General features: G+C 39.8%; 1 long non-coding RNA gene across 2 annotated transcripts in view; it reads left to right on the top strand.

Moving 5' to 3' along the window:
* The window catches only part of LOC148759059 (uncharacterized), a 28842-nt gene that overhangs the window by 4673 nt on the left and 6635 nt on the right, over positions 1-17534 (top strand). The gene's annotated exons all lie outside the window — the stretch shown is intronic.

Genomic DNA, 17534 nt, shown 5'->3' with positions numbered 1-17534 from the left:
ATACATTTCAGCTTTCATTTTCCCAGCGTTGCTAGTAGTGCTACCTTAGGGGAGATAGACCCTATTTAATGAAGAAAATCAGGATATTGCTCATTTCTAATTACTTCCTTCTTTTCTGGATCACCCGCCTTTCTAATGTCCCTCTCATCCTGCTCACAGTAATGCTAGAGACTGGAAGATAGCATCCCCAATTTTCTTACAGTCAGATCCTAAGTAAGTTTTTCTTTGTTCTCATGGAGAAGATGACCGGCTATATGTTAACAATTCAGAAATCAGAATGCTGGGAAATGGGTACTGCCATGGAATTTCTGTGATGAAATTTGACATAAAGCTACAATACCAAAGCCAGGGGAGATGGTTTTCTGATAGTTTGGAGTGTGCGTTTGCTTATATGTACATGTATTTCTGGAATAGATTTCAGAAGGGTGCTAAAAGAGGACAGGTGGTCCTACACATACCATTCTGTGATACTCAGTCACGAGTCAGCAAACATTCCCTGTAAAGGGCCAGATAGCAAATATTCTTTACTTTGCTAACCAGTCACTGTCACAACTACTCAGCTCTGCCCCTGTAGCACAAAAGCAACCATAGACAAAATGTACACAAATGAGCATGGATACAATTTTATGTGTGATATCATTTTACATCACAAAATATTCTTCTTTTATTTTTTTTCAACCATTTAAAATAGTAAAAGCCATTCTTACCTCACAAGTCATACAAAAACAGGCAGCAAGCCGATTTTGCCTAAGGGATATAGTTTATCCCCCCCTAGTCTATGTCCATGAGATTTCATTGTGCATTTTGGAGAGTAAGGAGGGGGATGTAAAATGTGGACATTTACAAGGAAAGAGCAAGCTGGATATTCAGCATGAGTATCCAATGTCAGTATAGGTCAAAATCAGGCATATGGCCTCAATTTAAACCCAGGGGTTTTAAATATTACTTTTGATTTTGATTAACATAATACATACACTAAGTATAAAAAGTCAAATAGTATTAAAAGACTTATTGTAAATATGATGGCTGTCTACCCCAACTCCTCATTGCTTCCCCAAGTGTTGTCTCCTGAAAGACAACTTCTGACACCTTTTCTAGCTATATCTTCTGACTTTTATATATATCCCAATTTTTTAAAAAAATATTTTTACATTTTGTTTTGTTTTTTCCTCTTTTATTTTCCTTATTTAAAGATTTTTATGAAACATATAGCTAACATATAATATTATATTACTTTCAGGGGTACACCATATTTATTCAACATTTATATACCTAAAGAAGTGATCACCATGATAAGTCCAGCAACCATCTGACACTGTACTATGCTATCACAATATTATTGATTATATTCCCTATGCTGTACATTACATTCCCATGATTTATTTTTTTTATACCTGGAAATTTGGACCTCTTATTCCCCTTCCCCTTTTCCCCCCCTTTAAATTTATCAATTACAATTGACATTCAACATTATTTTATATTAATTTCAGGTGTTCAGCACAGTGGTTAAACATTTATGTAATTTAGGAAGTGATCCCCCTCACTAGTCTAGTACTCACCTGGCACTATACACAGTTATTACCATATCATTGACTATATTCCCTATGTTGTACTTTACATCCCCATGACTATTTTGTAACTAGCAATTTTTACTTTTTAATCCCTTCACCTTTTTCATCCTGCTCATTTCGAATTATTTCCTTCTTCCATCTATCAACCTAACAAACCTAGTACCCATCTGACACCATCCATAGTTATTACAATATTATTGACTATATTCCCTATGCTATACCCTACATCCTCATAGCTACTTTGTAACAACCTATTTGTACTTCTTAATCCCTTCCCCTTCTTTCATCCACACACCCAAACCCCCTCCCATCTGGCAACCATCAAAATGTTCTCCATATCTATGAGTTTGTTTCTGTTTTGTTTGTTAATTTTGTTCTTAGATTTCACATATAAGTGAAATTACATTGCGTCTTTCTCTATCTGATATACTCCACTCAGCACAGTATCCTCCAGGTCCATCCATGCCACCGCAGATGACAAGAATACATTTCCTTCCCTGGCTGAGCAATATTCCGTTGTATATATGTACCACCTTCTCTTTATCCATTCTTCCATCGATGGACTCCACATCTTGGCCATTGTAAACAATGCCGCAATGAACATATGGATGCTCATGTCCCCTCTAAGTAGCGTTTTGGGTTCCTTCAGATAAATACCCAGAAGTGGGACTACCGGGCCCTTCATTGTCTCTGCTTATAGTCTTTGTTTTAAAGTCTGTTTCTTCTGGTATAAGTATTGCTACCCCAGCTTTTTAAAATTTTTCTTTTCCATTTTTATGAAATGTCTTTTCCATCCCTTTACTTTATGTTTTTGTGTCTTTCAATCTGAAGAGAGTCTCTTGTAAGCAGCAAATGTAAATGTTCTTTTTTTCTTATCCATTCAGCTCTCCTATGTCTTTTGATTGGAGAATTTAATCCATTAACATTGGAAATAATTGTTGATAGAGATGTAGCTATTACCATTTTATTATTCATAATTTTGATCTCTTTTTTTCCATCTTAATGAAATTCCTCTAACATTTCTTGTAATACTGGTTTGGTGGTGATGAACTCCTTTAGCTTTTTCTTGTCTGGGAAGCTCTTTATCTGTCTTTCTATTTTAAATGATAGCCTTGCTGGGGAGCATAGTCTTGGTTGTTTCATCACTTTGAATATTTTGTGCCAATCCTTCTGGCCTGCAAAGTTGCTGTTGAGAAATCAGCTGACAATCTTATGGGAGCTCCTTCATAAGTTACTAGTTGCCTTTCTCTTGCTGCTTTTAAGATTCTCTCTTCGTCTTTAACCTTTGCCATTTTAATTATGGTGTGTCTAGGTGTGGGCCTGTTTGGGTTCATCTTTTTTGTGACTCTCTGTGCTGCCTAGACTAGTATGTCTATTTCCTCAGGCAGGTTAGGAAAGTTTTCAGTCATTGTTTCTTCAAATAGGTTCTCAATCTCCTGCTTTCTCTCTTCTCCTTCTGGTACCCCTATGATGCAAACGTTGTTACTCTTGATGTTGTCCCAGAGGTCTCTTAAACTATCCTAATTTTTAAACATTTTTTTTTCCTTTTTGTTGTTCCTATTGGGTGTTTTCTGCTATCTTGTCTTCCAAATCGCTGATTTCATCCTCTGCTTTATGTAGTCTGTTGGTGATTCCTTCTAGTGCATTCTTCATTTCAGTTATTGTATTCTTTACTTCTGACTGTTTTTGTTTTTTTATTGTTTCTATGTCCTTTTTTATGCTTGCTATCTCTTTGTTGAAGTGCTCACTAAGTTCCTTATATCCATTGTTTTGAACCCTGTCTCTGGTAGGTTGCTTGCCTTCATTTTGTTTAGTTCTTTTTCTGGGTGTTTCTCCTGATCTTTCATTTGGGACACATTTCTTTGTTTCCTCACTTTGGCTGCCTCTCTGTGTTTGTTTCTATATACTAGGCAGGTTTGCTGTGTTTCCCAGTCTTGGCTGGGTGGCCTTATGTAGTAGGTGTCCTGTGGGGCCCAGTGGCACAGTCTTCCTCGTCACCTGAGCTGGGTCCAGGAGTGTCCTTTGTGTGGATTGTCTGTGCTCTTCTGTTATAGTTGAGACTTGATTGCTATTGGCATGTCAGGGGGTGGGATAGACCCTCAGGCTGACTGGCTGTGGGGTTTGCCCACATCCACAGCTTATGGGCTGCTGTGCAAGAGGCTTACACCAGTGAGTGGGATTTGCCTCAGTGGGGTCTGGTAGCTGTTGAGACCACCCTTTGTGTGTGCCACTTGTAGGGCTAATTGGGTGGTGCTCTGCTATGATCTGAAGCCAACCTCCAAGTATGTTGGTTCTGGGGCCTCTTGGGAGTGCCTTTGGTGTGGGCCTAGGTCAGCCACTGCCTGTGACTGGCTGGGGGCTACCTGGTAGGAGCTAATAAGTGATCCATGGTTGTTTGTTACCTGTGCTAAACCTGGAGGCACGTGGGAGAGGCCATGCTGTGAACTGAGGACAGCTGCCACTAATACCAGACCTGAGGTAACTCCAAGAAAAGCCAGGACACCTGGATGCCTGCTGCCACCTGCCAGCTAACTTAAGGCTCAGCCACTGATAAAGTCTTGTGTGTTATGTGATTTGGATGAGGCAGGGTCTCAGGGAGTCCCTAAAGTGGGAAGAGTTGTGGTCCCCAGGTTAATGTAGACTCTGGTTTGGTGCCAGTGCTGGGCATGGAGTGACTCAGCAAAAGTCTCAGAGCACATGGAGGCCAGTCACAGCCTGCCTGGGGCCCATGGACTCTGATTGTTTTCCAAGAAAGAGTGCGATGGGGGAGGGGCTGACTGCTCTCAGAGAAAGTGCCTCCAGTGGTGCATGAGTTGGTACAGTGGGGTCCCAGTTGAGTCAGCAGGGCGGAGCAGTGGAGCACACCAGGCCAATCAGATTCAGGTTTGGCATGTGGGGCGGGCTCAACATAGGAAAGATGGCTCCTGCCTGTTGGCTACAGGGGAGGAATACTCTTCACTGGAAAAATGCCAACTGTCCTCTAGTCCTCCCCCTGAAGACACACATGTCAGTCTGTGCCCCATATGTCTGCGAGGCCCCCTGAGTCACCATCCCTCTACTGGAGCCAAAGGTGAGTGCCTGTGAGTGAGTTTGTTTGTGGGCTGTTTAAGAGGATGTCTGGGTTTCCCACAGCCTTCTGTCCCACCCGAATGGTTGGAATCACCACTGTTTTCACAGTCAGATGTGGGGGCTCCTCTTCCTGCACCAGTACTCTGGGCTGGGGAGACTGGTGTGAGGGGCTGGGGTCCCTCGCTCCTCTGGGGGGAACCTCCATGGCCAAGATATCTCTCCTGATTGTCAACAGCCACAGGGGGGTTTGGGGCCCATTCTGAGTCTCCACCCCTCCTACCAGTCTCAGTGTGGCTTCTTTATCATTTTATTTCTAGGATTTCTGTTCAGTTAGACTTTAGTTGGTTCTCCAGGTTGATTGTTTTATAATTTAGTTGTAATTTTAATGTGTTCATGGAAGGACATAGGCACAGTGTTTATCTACTCTACCATCTTGGATCTCTCTTATATCTCCAAATTTCTAAATATCACTCACCTTGTTTACTCAGGTGAAGAAGTTAAGTTTGGAGTTGTGTTCCTGAGAGAGGCATTGTTTAGCTGGAGGAGCAAATATTTTGGACATTTCTGGGGACTGGAGTGAAGATAGAGAGAATTTCTGGAATAAGGTAGAAGAGATTCTCTAAATGGTATGAGTATTCATGGATGGCATAATGAATCTGTGTATTGGTGTTTCCTGTGTAGTCATTCATTTAATAAATTGTTAGAGAATATAGTTCCACAAGGACAAGGAACTTTGGCTCTTGTTTACTGATGTATCTCTGGCCTTCAGAACAGTGCCTGCCAAATGATAGGTATTCTGTACCTATGTGTACAATGAATAAATGAATGGGGATGACACAAATAATACCAATATCCAAAATCATCATGTCAGCCATGAATACTAATTCTGGATGGTGCCATGTACTTCCTATCAGTGGAATAGCTCCCCTCCGTCACTCCACATCCTTGCTTTCCAATGAGGGGGGGAAGCTCTAGAGGAACAAAGGGGGAAAGAAGCTACTGAGGGTGAGAGTAGCTGGGGAAGAGACTAGAACAAGCAGCCCCAGGCCTAGAATGCCCAGCCATGAGTTTCCCTCTGATTTTTTTTTTTCATACTCTTGCTCTAACCTCAAGATAATACCAAAAACACAGCGTCCTAAATTTGTGTGGTTGGGGTTGGTGGCTGGGAACACAGATCTGCTCCTAATTTGCATATTCAAGTGCAATTTAGAAAATACGCACAGCTCTCTCTTTTCTCCAGCTCAAATGGCTTGCTCTAGCTCATGTTAAAAAGTTTTTTATTAATTTCTGATTTTTGCTCCTTTGATTATGCAAAGCATTGTTGGATATTAAAAAACAGATCCTCTTCCATTTCAGGAATTTATCATACAGGAATAGTTGTTCAACTGTGTCAAGGATATGTGTATAAGATGTTCATTTACTTGTAACAGTGAAAGTTTAGAAACCTAATTATCCAACAATAAGAGAATGGTTCAATAAAATATGATCTATCTGGAGGCAGGGCATGGAATAGTGGTTAAAAGCATGGGCTCTGGAAGTAGAATGTCTGGCTTTAAATCCTGACTCTGCTATTTACTAGTTGTGTGACTAAACCTCAATTTCCATATCTATAAAATGGAGAATATACTAGTCCATACCTAATACAGTTATTGTGTGACTATGAATAAATTATTTCATCTGTTTGATCTCATTTCTTTCACCAGTAAAATAAAAGTAATGTCTTCCTCACTGGGGTAAACAAATGACTATGTAAGTTGCCTAATTTACTGTCTGACATAAGTTATAATAATGTCTCACATTTATTGCACCCTTGTAATGTGTCAGGCATTGTTCACTTTATGTACGTTGATGGATTTAATCTTTACAAGAGATATATTACATAGATACTATTATTACTCTAATTTTACAGGTGAAAAAACCAAGGTAAAGACATTAAATAACTTGTTCAACAGTTAAATATTCTGTATGTGATAGCTGCTATTTAAGAAATAAGGCACACTATTATCTGTTGGGATGCTTTCAGTTGCATGTAATATAAATCCAACCAAAAGTGACAAAATAATAAATACATTGAGTCCCTTTCCCGAGTAGACATAGCCAAAAACATTGTTAAATCACATAACAGGGACTGCAAAGATGAATGATCCAGGATTGGTTACCGTATTTTGCCACATATAATGTGCACTTTTTTGCCCAAATTTGTGAGGGAAAAATAAGGATGCACATTATACAGGTGTTATACTAATTCCGTATCTATATAAATGTTTTTAATTCTTTTATTTATGCTTATGAGTTAAAAGTGTAACTCTAGAAATCAATAATGATATTCGTATGCAAAAGAATACACTGGAATATGATAATTGGTTTTGTTGAACTTATGATGAACTTGCAGTGACAGAGTTCTTGACCTTCTATGATGCATAAATATCATAAATTTGTTACCGATACATAAAATTTTTTGTACCTTGTATTTGTTCTTGTGTTTTGTAATTATTTGTTACATAACGTTTCTTGTACCATAATATGTTAAAAAATAAATGCTAAAATTCCTTTATAATACAAAAAACAAGTACCTAAATGTAGACAAATAAAAATTTGAATTGAAAGATTTTTTTCCTGAAAGTTTGGGCCAAAAATGTGGGTGTGCATTACACTCGTATACACGGGAGTGCATTATACATGGCAAAATACAGTAATTCAACAACTCGATGATCTCTTCAGAATCCCAGATGCTTTTTAAATCTTTCCAGTCTGACATTCTCACTTGGTTTGCCTTCTTAGTTTGAATGCCCATGTGCTTTCAAGATGGCTGATATAGTTCTAGACAGCAAATGCCCAAAACTACATTCAGAGGATCAGGAAGTGTCCCTGTCTGTATCCCCCCCTTTTTTTAAATAACGTTTATTGGGGTGACAGTTGTTAGTAACATTACATTGATTTCAGGTATACAATTCTGTATTACATCATCTATATAGTATCACATTATGTGTTTACCACCCAGAGTCAGTTCTCCTTTCATCACACATATATTTGATCCCTTTTACCCTCATCTACCACCCTCTCCCCTACCCTGTGGAAACCACTAAACTTGTTTGTGTCTATGAGTTTTTGTTTCTTCATTTGTCTTGTTCCTTTGTTGTTTTCAGTTTTATATACCACATATCAGTGAAATCATTGTTCTCGACTTTTTCTGTCTGACTTATTTTGTTTGTATCCCTTTTAAGAGTGAGGATGATCTCCCCAGAAGCCTCTGAGGAGATTAGCTTTACGTATTTTTTACTAGATTTTTATCGTACTCATACAAATACTTAAAGTAATCCACGGCAAGGGGAACAGGATCACCATGATTGGTTAAGGCTAAATTAGATTGACCCAACTAGCGCTGGGAAGGGACCCAACTACCTCTAGAGCATTTGGTCATTGGGAAGAGGGGGAACAAAATTAGGAGTCTATTAGAGAGAATGAAGAGGGGCAGTGTTGTTTACATTTTTGTTTAATTCTTTCCCCTTGACTGTGGACTGGACCTACTGACTTGCTCTTAATAAACATAATACAGGAAAAATGATGGGCTGTCACTTCCACAATTAGGTTATAAGAGATTCCAACTTCCATCTGGGTGGCATTTTCTCTCTCTGGCTCTTCTTGGGTGCTTATTTTGATGAAGCAAAATGTAAAGGCCCATGTGGCAAGGAACTGAGGGCAGCCTCTCACCAACTACTAGGGAGGAATTGAGGCCTCAGTCCAGACAAACATTCTTGACACTAATAAATATCCAATGTGCTGGATATCTCTCTTTTTCCCTTACAAATCCATTCTCCACCCCGCTCAGTGCTCCCAGCGGATGACCAGTATGATCTCCATCACGCGCTCTGGCTTCCATTTGGGTTCTACCAAGAGGGGCACTGGCTGGAGATGAGAGGTAGAACAAAGAGCGAGTTCTGGGTATTTATTCTCTCAGCAACTTCTCTGTGAATGTGACATTATTTGGAAATAGGGTCTTTGCAGATGTAATCAAGTTAAGATGGGGTCATATTGGATTAGGGTAGGCACCTGTCCAATGGCTGGCATCCTCATAAGAAAAGGGAAATTTGGACACAGACACACAGGGAGAAGGCTATGTGATGATGGGGTAATGTGTCTACAAGCCAAGGAATGCCAAGGATTTCCAGCAACCATCAGAAGTAGAAAGGCATAGGACAGATTCTCCCTCAGAGCTTCAGAAGGAACTAACCCTGTCAACACCTTAATTTTGGACTTCTAGCCTCCAGAACTATGAGAAAATAAATTTCTGTTTTAAACTACCCAGTTTGTGGTAATTTGTTATGGCAGCCCTAGGAAACGAATACATTGATCAGTGATTTTTCTTTGGTGTTTTTTAGAAAGTCATAACTCTGTGCTAAATGGCTCCATTACCATTTTAATGCATTTTGTTCCTGATTATGATAGTAATACATGCTATTGAAACTATAGAAAATTTTAAAGAAAAATAACAATTAGGAAATAGTATTCATAGTACTTCCATGGTTATCATTTTGGTATATTTGTATTTATCCCATGCCTAAATGTTATTTTATATAGCTTTTTCATAGGATATATAGAATTCTTCATCCTGATTTTTCATTAAAGTTATAGGTAAATAGATATTCGTGGAGTAAACAACTCATAAATATTCTGATGACTGTATAAAATGCCATTATATACGTGTTCCATATTTCACTTAACAGTTCATCTATTGTTGAATAATTGGATTGTTTTCTTTTGTGTTTTTGTTGTTGTTGTTGTTAGCAACAATATAATGCAGAATACAATGAGATAAAGGTCTTGTTTCCAGAAAGGGATTTAATCTGGCTATTCGTGATTGGGGTAAATTGGAGAAGTGCATGTTAACAGAGATGTTGGAAAGTCAGAGACCAACCTCTCTTTGCTAATCCAGAAGTAACTGCAAAGGAAAGATTTAGGATGGGAGTACAGAGGGCCTTTTGGGAGCAGTCTTTAAGTTACATAACCCAGCCCTGAGAGCTGGCCCTGGAGCTGCCAGGTTACTCATTATGGGCGGAACAAGATCTGCAAGGATATATGCTGGACGTGTGCCCTTTGCTCACTCTTTTAATAAATCCCAGCTGTTCCTGATCCTCTTTGGGCTGTCTTTTGGGGAGTTCCTGTAGGCATCTTCCTAACTAACCTCCTGAGACTCATTTAGAGTAAAAGCAAAACTCAGGCTGATCTTAACTGACCTGAACTAAAGCTGCCTATAGGGATTTCCACACTTGAAACCTCTGGGAATCTCTAAGTTGCAAATGCTAATGAGCCACTGAGCGTTCCAATTTGACTCTACCTTCTCCTCCCCTTAGGTCTATTCCCACAGATACCAGAGAAGGAGGGAGGATGAGAGGCTGGCTGGGACCCAAGTGCGTCCTCAGTGTGCTCAATACTATTACCAGGCTTCCCCAGGTAGAAAAGTTTCGCAACTCAAAGTCGTTTCTATTGGCCTAACTGGGATGTGCTGGGAAATGCTCTGTATTATAATTCATTGGGGGAATAACAGGCTTTTCCTTGAGGTTATTAAATCTGGAAAAAGATCAGTCCATTATTTGCATCTTTCTTTGGTCAACACCAGAAAGAAGTATGGCAAGCTCATGCTCTGGACAAATTACCTTTGTAATGAGATTGGAAAACTTACAAGCAGGATGGGCCTCTCCCCAAAAGGATGAGTCACAGCGAAGTAATCCAGGTACTCAATCTATGGAGACCCCTTCCCCTCAAACCTAGAACTGGAAAATGTTCAGATCATTCCCTCATTCTTTCATTCAAAACACTTATTCAGTCTACTATGTGCCTAGCAGGGTGCTGCATATTATGAGAGACAGAAGAATAAAACACAGTCTTTGCCTAAGATAGATAAAAATCTGGCAGGAAAGAAGTCATTCAAAATAATCACCGTGAGAGTTAGGGAATGTTAAGAACCACAGATGAGGCCTCAACAGAAATCGGAGGACGTTCAGCCATGGGACACTATACTCAATTTCTGACTGAAGAGACAAGGATAAGCCTTGGAGAGGATGCAGCGTTTAACCTGAAACTTAAAATTTTCAAGTGTTCTCTCCTTTCTTTCTCCATGGCCACTGCCCTGGATCAGACCTTTGTTATCTCATTTATTCATTCTTTCACTAATTCAACATAGAAAAACCAAAAACAAACAAACAAAAAAAACCTACAAAGTGCCAGGGTCAAGGACAGATGTGGGTCTATGACAATGAACAACACAGAAATGGCTCATGCCTTTCTGATGCTTACCCTCTAGGTGAGGAGATCAGTAAACAGACAAGAAAGAGTTAGGAGACAATCAAAGAGCTAGGTAGAGAATAGCAGGGGGACCAGCTTTGAGAGGAGGGTAAGAGAAGGCCTATCTGAGAAAATGATAGATATCACTATAAGCTGAGACTTAAGGAATGAGAATGAGCTAGTCATAGCAAAAATTAGGGAAAGAACATTCTAGATAGATGCAACAGCATATGCAAAGGCAATGAAATAGCAAAGAGCTTGGAAACTAAGTTTCTGAAATAAGACTCATGTGGCTGGAAAATAGTGAATAAAGGAAAAACCAGAATGAGATGAGATTGGAGAGATAGGTAGAGGGATGACAATACATGGCCTTGAATGCTGTTTTTAGGAGTTTAAATTTTATTCTAAGTGCAACAGAAAGATATTTTCGAAGTGAATGAACAATGCAAAGTGATTTACATTTTAGGATCAGTCTTGCTGCATTAAGGAAAATTGATAGAAGGAGGGTAAGAGTAAAAATTAGGAGACTCTTGGAATCCATGCAAGAGGTGATAACATCTTAGGTGAGGGTGGCAGGAAGAAAAAGTATGAATTCTATACGTACTTTGACAAAAGGTTTAGTAGGCTGTCCTGATGGATTAGATGTGGGGAGTGAGGAAAATGGAGGCGTCAAAAATGACTCCTGGGTTTCTGGAATGAGCTATTACATAGGTTGACTTAATATACTAGTTTCCTTCTTCTTGTAACAGGATAATAATCCCTATCTATTGTTATGTGACTATACAGTTCTGCCGATTGAATCTGGGCTTCACTATGTGACTTTCTTTGACTAATAGAATGTAGGCAGAAATGATAGTATGTTAATATCCTCAAGGTCATCTCATAGTTGCAAAAGAGCTTCTGGATTCCAATGGTGAGGTCTACATTCCAGGCATAAAAAAGGGGAGTGGGATGGGTAAGGGGCAAAACCCAGCAGAGTCAGCCCCTACCCCTTTTAAAGGAAACCCCATCCAGAGACTTTTGCTTATATCTGTCTCACTGGCTGGGACTTAGTCAAATGACCATCTCTATATGCAAGGAAGCCTGAAAAAAATGTCTTTTCAGCTGATGACAATCTGTATTCAATAAGACTAGGATTTTGTTAAAATAATAATAATAATAACAACAACAACAAGAATAATGTGAATGAATATGGGGTAGGAAGGAGTCTGTTGTTTCAAGAAAGAAAAAGGAAACAGCTGAGAGACTGAATACAACTCGGATAAATAAGAGGCCATCTACATTATTGGAGACTTTCATGAGAACAGTTCCACTCAGCCATAAAAAAGAATGAAATCTTGCTGCCTCCAACAACATGGACAGTCCTGATGCCGTGCTAAGTTCCGGCTGCCTGCCGCTTGCGAATGTTCAAAATCAAGAGACAAGGTTGGTGGAAAGAAAAACAGGTTTCTTCAGAATGCCGGCATTCTGGGAGGATGGCGGACTCCTGTCCAAAGGCCACCTCCCTGTTCCTAGACAGGTCAGAAGGTTTTATAGGTACACAAGAAGAGCAAAGGACTGGGGGAGTCAGTCAGGCAGTTCTGAGGGCTGACATCGCTTCCCAGGGTCTGGTCTGTTTTAAGATAATGTTATCTCTGGACTCCTGACTTGGCCTGAACCACCAAGGTCTGGGGCTTTATGTGTCTTACAGTGTCTGGACACCTGAAGATTAAGAAATTGCTCTAAACAAACAACCCAATTGAAAAATGGGCAGAGGACTTGAAGAGACATTTCTCCAAAGAGGACATACAAATGGCAAATAAACATATGAGAAAATGCTCAACATCACTAATCATCAGAGAAATGCAAATCAAAACCACAATGAGATCTCACCTCACCCCAGTCAGAATGGCTATCATCAACAAGACAAATAGTAACAAGTGTTGGCGAGGCTGTGGAGAAAAAGGACCCCTCATATACTGTTGGTGGGAATGCAGACTGGTGCAGCCGTTATGGAAGGCAGTGTGGAGGTTCCTCAAAAAATTACGAATAGAATTGCCATATGACCCAGCAATCCCTCTCCTGGGTATCTACCAAAAAAATCTGAAAACATTTATACATAAAGACAAGTGTGCTCCAATGTTCATTGCAGCTTTATTTACGGTGGCCAAGACATGGAAACAACCAAAATGTCCTTCGATAGATGAATGGATAAAGAAGTTGTGGTATATATACACAATGGAATACTATTCGGCAGTAAGAAAAGATGATATAGGAACATTTGTGACAACATGGATGGATCTTGAGAGTGTAATGCTGAGCGAAATAAGTCAGACAGAAAAAGCAGAGAACCATGTGATTTCACTGATATGTGGTATATAAACCAAAAACAACAAAAGAACAAGACAAACAAATGAGAAACAGAAACTCATAGACACAGACAATAGTTTAGTGGTTACCAGAGGGTAAGGGGGGTGGAGGGTGGGAGATGAGGGTAAGGGGGATCAAATATATGGTGATGGAAGGAGAACTGACTCTGGGTGGTGAACACACAATGGGATTTATAGATGATGTAATACAGAATTGTACACCTGAAATCTATGTAATTTTACTAACAATTGTCACCCCAAAAAATTTAATAAAATAAAATTTTAAAAAAAAAGTAAAAAAAAAAAAAAAAAGTATCTTTACCAACAGACAAAATGATTGTGCACATATAAAATCCACACCATGGACACAAGATTTATAACAAAGGTGCTGCAAAGCAGTGAGGAAAGGATATTTTTTCAGTTGGTGGTTATTAACTACCAATTAACTTGTTAACTAGTTATTCATACAGAAAAAAGTGACATCTGACTCCTATTTGATGTTCTAGATTACAAAAACAATTTCCATTTAAATTTAGATCTAATTGGTAAAACAATAAAGCTTTAGACATAATACTGGAGAATATTTGCATGATGTTGGATTAGGGAAATTTTTCTTAAGACACAAAAAAATGCTAACCAAAAAAAAAAAAAAAAAAAAAACACAGAGAGAAAATCTTAAATATGTCTACGTTAAAATTAAGAACTTCTATTTATCATTTCCCAAAGAAAGGCATGTACTTCTGTGAGTTGTGCGTAGTAGCATGTTAGTTATTATACTTCTCTACCATCTGTTAAATATCATTAACAGAGCTGAGCCATCCATCAGACTTGAACTTTAGCTAGCACCGTTAGAAGAACTTCATAAAGTGTGGTAAAGACAAAGTTTTGCCATCCTTCTTGTACAGCTATGCTATTTCTAAAAGAAAAATCACACTTTTTGGAGTTAATCATCTTAATTCAGAAAGGCTCTTTCCCTTCAAGATACTCCACTACACTCAGATTGAAAAATTGTCACATCACACAAGTTACTTGTTAAATAATTTGATCACCCTAAAAAAGTGGATGAGGGTTGTTTTTTTAACACTAATACCTCCAGATGGCGCAATATGTTTGATATCGCTCTCTCAGACTTAGTGAAAAGTGAGCAGAAGACTTCAGGGCTTCATTTGTGGTTAAAGAACTAAGGGTCCGAGTTATTCCTATAGAGAGGTCTGTTTACCACCACGGAAGTAATTTCCCTCAAGAATGAATCCAAGGATGTGGGGAAAGGTTGGACTATGTCTCTTCACCTTGATGCGAAGCTAGAGAGATACATTCAAAGCTCTCTCCATACTACTTGGATTGGAAGCTGTTTATTGTCTTCATTTCACAAATCATTTCCAAAATATCAGCCCTTTTCTAAAGAGACTCCTAGAAGAGGCTGACCCTGTTTCTCACCTTGTTCTGTAGATGACAGTCTCCTGACCTCCTGGCAGGAAGGCCGTCGTTTGCCTCACTCTCTCTCTGGTTTCTCCTCATGTTGCACTAATGTCCTAAGCGCCTGCAGTTCCTAAAGAAAGGCTGCTTTCGGCATCCAAATAGACTGTCCCTTGGCACATGGTATCAAAGATTGTTTGAGGAGAAGACGCAAATGGGGATAGAGATTTATGTGTGGTACACTAACTCATTACCAGTCCGGAAGTCCCTGGCAAACCTCACTGCAGAGACTGAAATGCTGCTCCAGTGGCTGCAGCCCTGTGCAATTGCTAAGCCCCTCTGAACAAGGCGGGACAGAAAATTAGAACTCCCCTCTGCCAGCAGAGGTGCGCAGAATTAGTCTTGTTGGGCCCACTCTTTCTTGTGCTGCTTATAAGTTCTGGGTCTTGTTTGGATTCTCATTCTATAATATTAAACCAACTTTTAAAAGAAAAAAAGTTTATGGGACAAGCTGGAAATTTTGAACATGACTGCATAGTTGATTCAATTTAGGAATTTTTCTGAATAGACATTTTTTCCAAAGAAAACTTACTTACCCTTTATATTTCTTGGAATCTCATGTTGGACTGGATCTCCCTAAACCCTTTGGGTTGGGGGTCAAGGTGATTGGTTCTACCTGAGGATGGGGGTTCTTTGTCTGGCATAGGGGTAGGAAACATCCTGACCCTTAGTTCTTCCAAACAGCAGTCCAAACTAACTCAGAAAGTCCAGGACCCTCTGCCAAGGGACCAGTCTCCCTGAGGATCCTACGACTGGTCTGATCTGCTTAAACTCCAGAGACCTGGTCAGACTACGGCAGACCAAGAATGGCTTGTTCATCTGTTACAGTCAGTTTCCAGTCAGTGACCAGGGAGAGGCAGCTTCCACCTCCCTGATGTTGAGAGTCTGTTGGATGTCCTGCTATGCTGGGTGTGTGTGTGTGTGTGTGTGTGTGTGTGTGTGTGTGTGTGTGTGTGTTGGTGTGTTGTGTGTGTGAGGAGAGAGTGAGGAGACAGCATGGAGAGTAGAGTCAGAAGGAGTAGAGAATCAGGAGCTCATACTCCATGAGCAGCTGGTTTACAGCAGAACTACCTGCTCCCCATTCTGGGCCTGATATCAGCACAGACAATGTCTTCACCTGTACATGCCAAAGCCCATAGAGAAGGTCAGTGAATGTGCTCACTTCTGTGTGGAAAGCTGCCTCTGCCTCTGTTGGCATCCATTGGAGATGAACACTCACTGGCTCCCTCAGCAAACAACTTTGTTCAGATCACACCAGGGCTCTGCACACAGTGGCCCGTGGATGCGATATCACAGATCTTGACTCCATTAACCTCTCACTTGCTGCTTCTTCCTCTCTAGACATCTAGCTGATGTCTCTGCTTTCCCATCTCTCTCCAGTTAATTGCTTTTTCCTCTGTATCTCTCATCCATGTTTCTGTCAGGCTCTCTGAGACTGTCCACCTGCCCTCATGGCTCTGGCTGAAGGGCAGATGGCTTAGATGAGAGGGCTGGTCTGGTTTTGAGCCCAGAGAACAGACCAATTCTTCTCAGAGTCACCTGGTTGAAGTGAGAGGCTTCTAAACCCCTAGATTGGGAGGTTGGTTCCATCTCATCCAAGAGCATGTGTCATTATGCTTCTGTGGGCTTCTCAGTCTATTCCTATTTGGCTTTCCATCTTTCTGGAGGTTTTCCCACCTCTTTTTCTAGTCTCTGTCTGCCTTCATGATGTCCTTCATCTCTCTCTCTAGATCCCCCCCTTTCCTCATTTTTCCATCTTCTTTCAGCATGAAGAGCAGAAAGGGCACTGTCCCAGGAGTCAGAAAGTTTATTTTGGCTTTAATACTTTAATGATGAAGTGGCCTCGATCCACAGAGGTTTTGTGGATGCTAAAAGACCACAATTAGAGTCTTGCCCCCATCCCTCTCTAGCTACTACTTGACAAGTCACTTACTTGACAAGGTCACTTACTCTTTCTTGAGGCTCCATTTCCCCATCTTAAAGTCGTCTTAGAGATGCCTTTTTAGAGCACGAATTTCCTCACAGGTTGTTGTGAGGAGCTTATGAGAGAATCTAAACCATGGAAGTCACAGAGAGGGGAGGGATTGTTGTGATTATTATGTTTTTCAAAAGCTCTTCTTATTTCTAACTTTTACATCATTTCCCTAATTAACATAATCTTTTGTTTTTTTTCTCATCCACATTTTTTTCTTTTATCTGCTTCACAATTTATTTCTTTTCTTCCTTTCCCATTTGTGCTTTTCTCTCAATCCATTTGCCTGCATGAATAGTTTTCCAGTTTACCTGTGCATTTTTCTTTCTTTATCCTTTGAAAAAAAGATGGCTGAGGAGTCTCAAAGAGTTTGTGATATGTTACAAAATAAGGTCAGTAACATGAAGATTCAGTTTTTCATATTTTCTCTAAGATCAATAGAATGAATAAAATTAAAAGGAAATGGGGCAAGGAGTCAGAGATGGGACAGGAGTTTAATCTGCTATACAAAAGAATTTTCTGATCCAGATAAGTGATTTTTTTAAAAACCATAGTTTCCTCCCAGGAATTTTCCATGGCAGTGGAATATGGTTCAAGACCTTAAAAGATCTCTTCCAACATATGAGGTGCAAAGAAGAAAAGAAGGGAGAAAAAAAAAAAAAAAAAGGAAGAAGGGAGCAAAGAAGTAAAGGAGAAGCTAATGAACATGTATTAAGTAATTACTGTTTGTCAGTCACATTAAGTATATTATTTCCATTATCAATCTTTACATTAATCGACAAGTCAGAGACGTTATCCCAAAATGCTATTAGTAAG

Source organism: Rhinolophus sinicus, chromosome 1 (genome assembly GCF_057876585.1).
Source record: "Rhinolophus sinicus isolate RSI-liver-muscle chromosome 1, RSI-T2T, whole genome shotgun sequence".
NCBI lineage: Eukaryota > Metazoa > Chordata > Mammalia > Chiroptera > Rhinolophidae > Rhinolophus > Rhinolophus sinicus.
The sequence above is the reverse complement of the archived record's forward strand: the minus strand, read 5'-3'. Positions and strand labels throughout refer to the sequence as shown.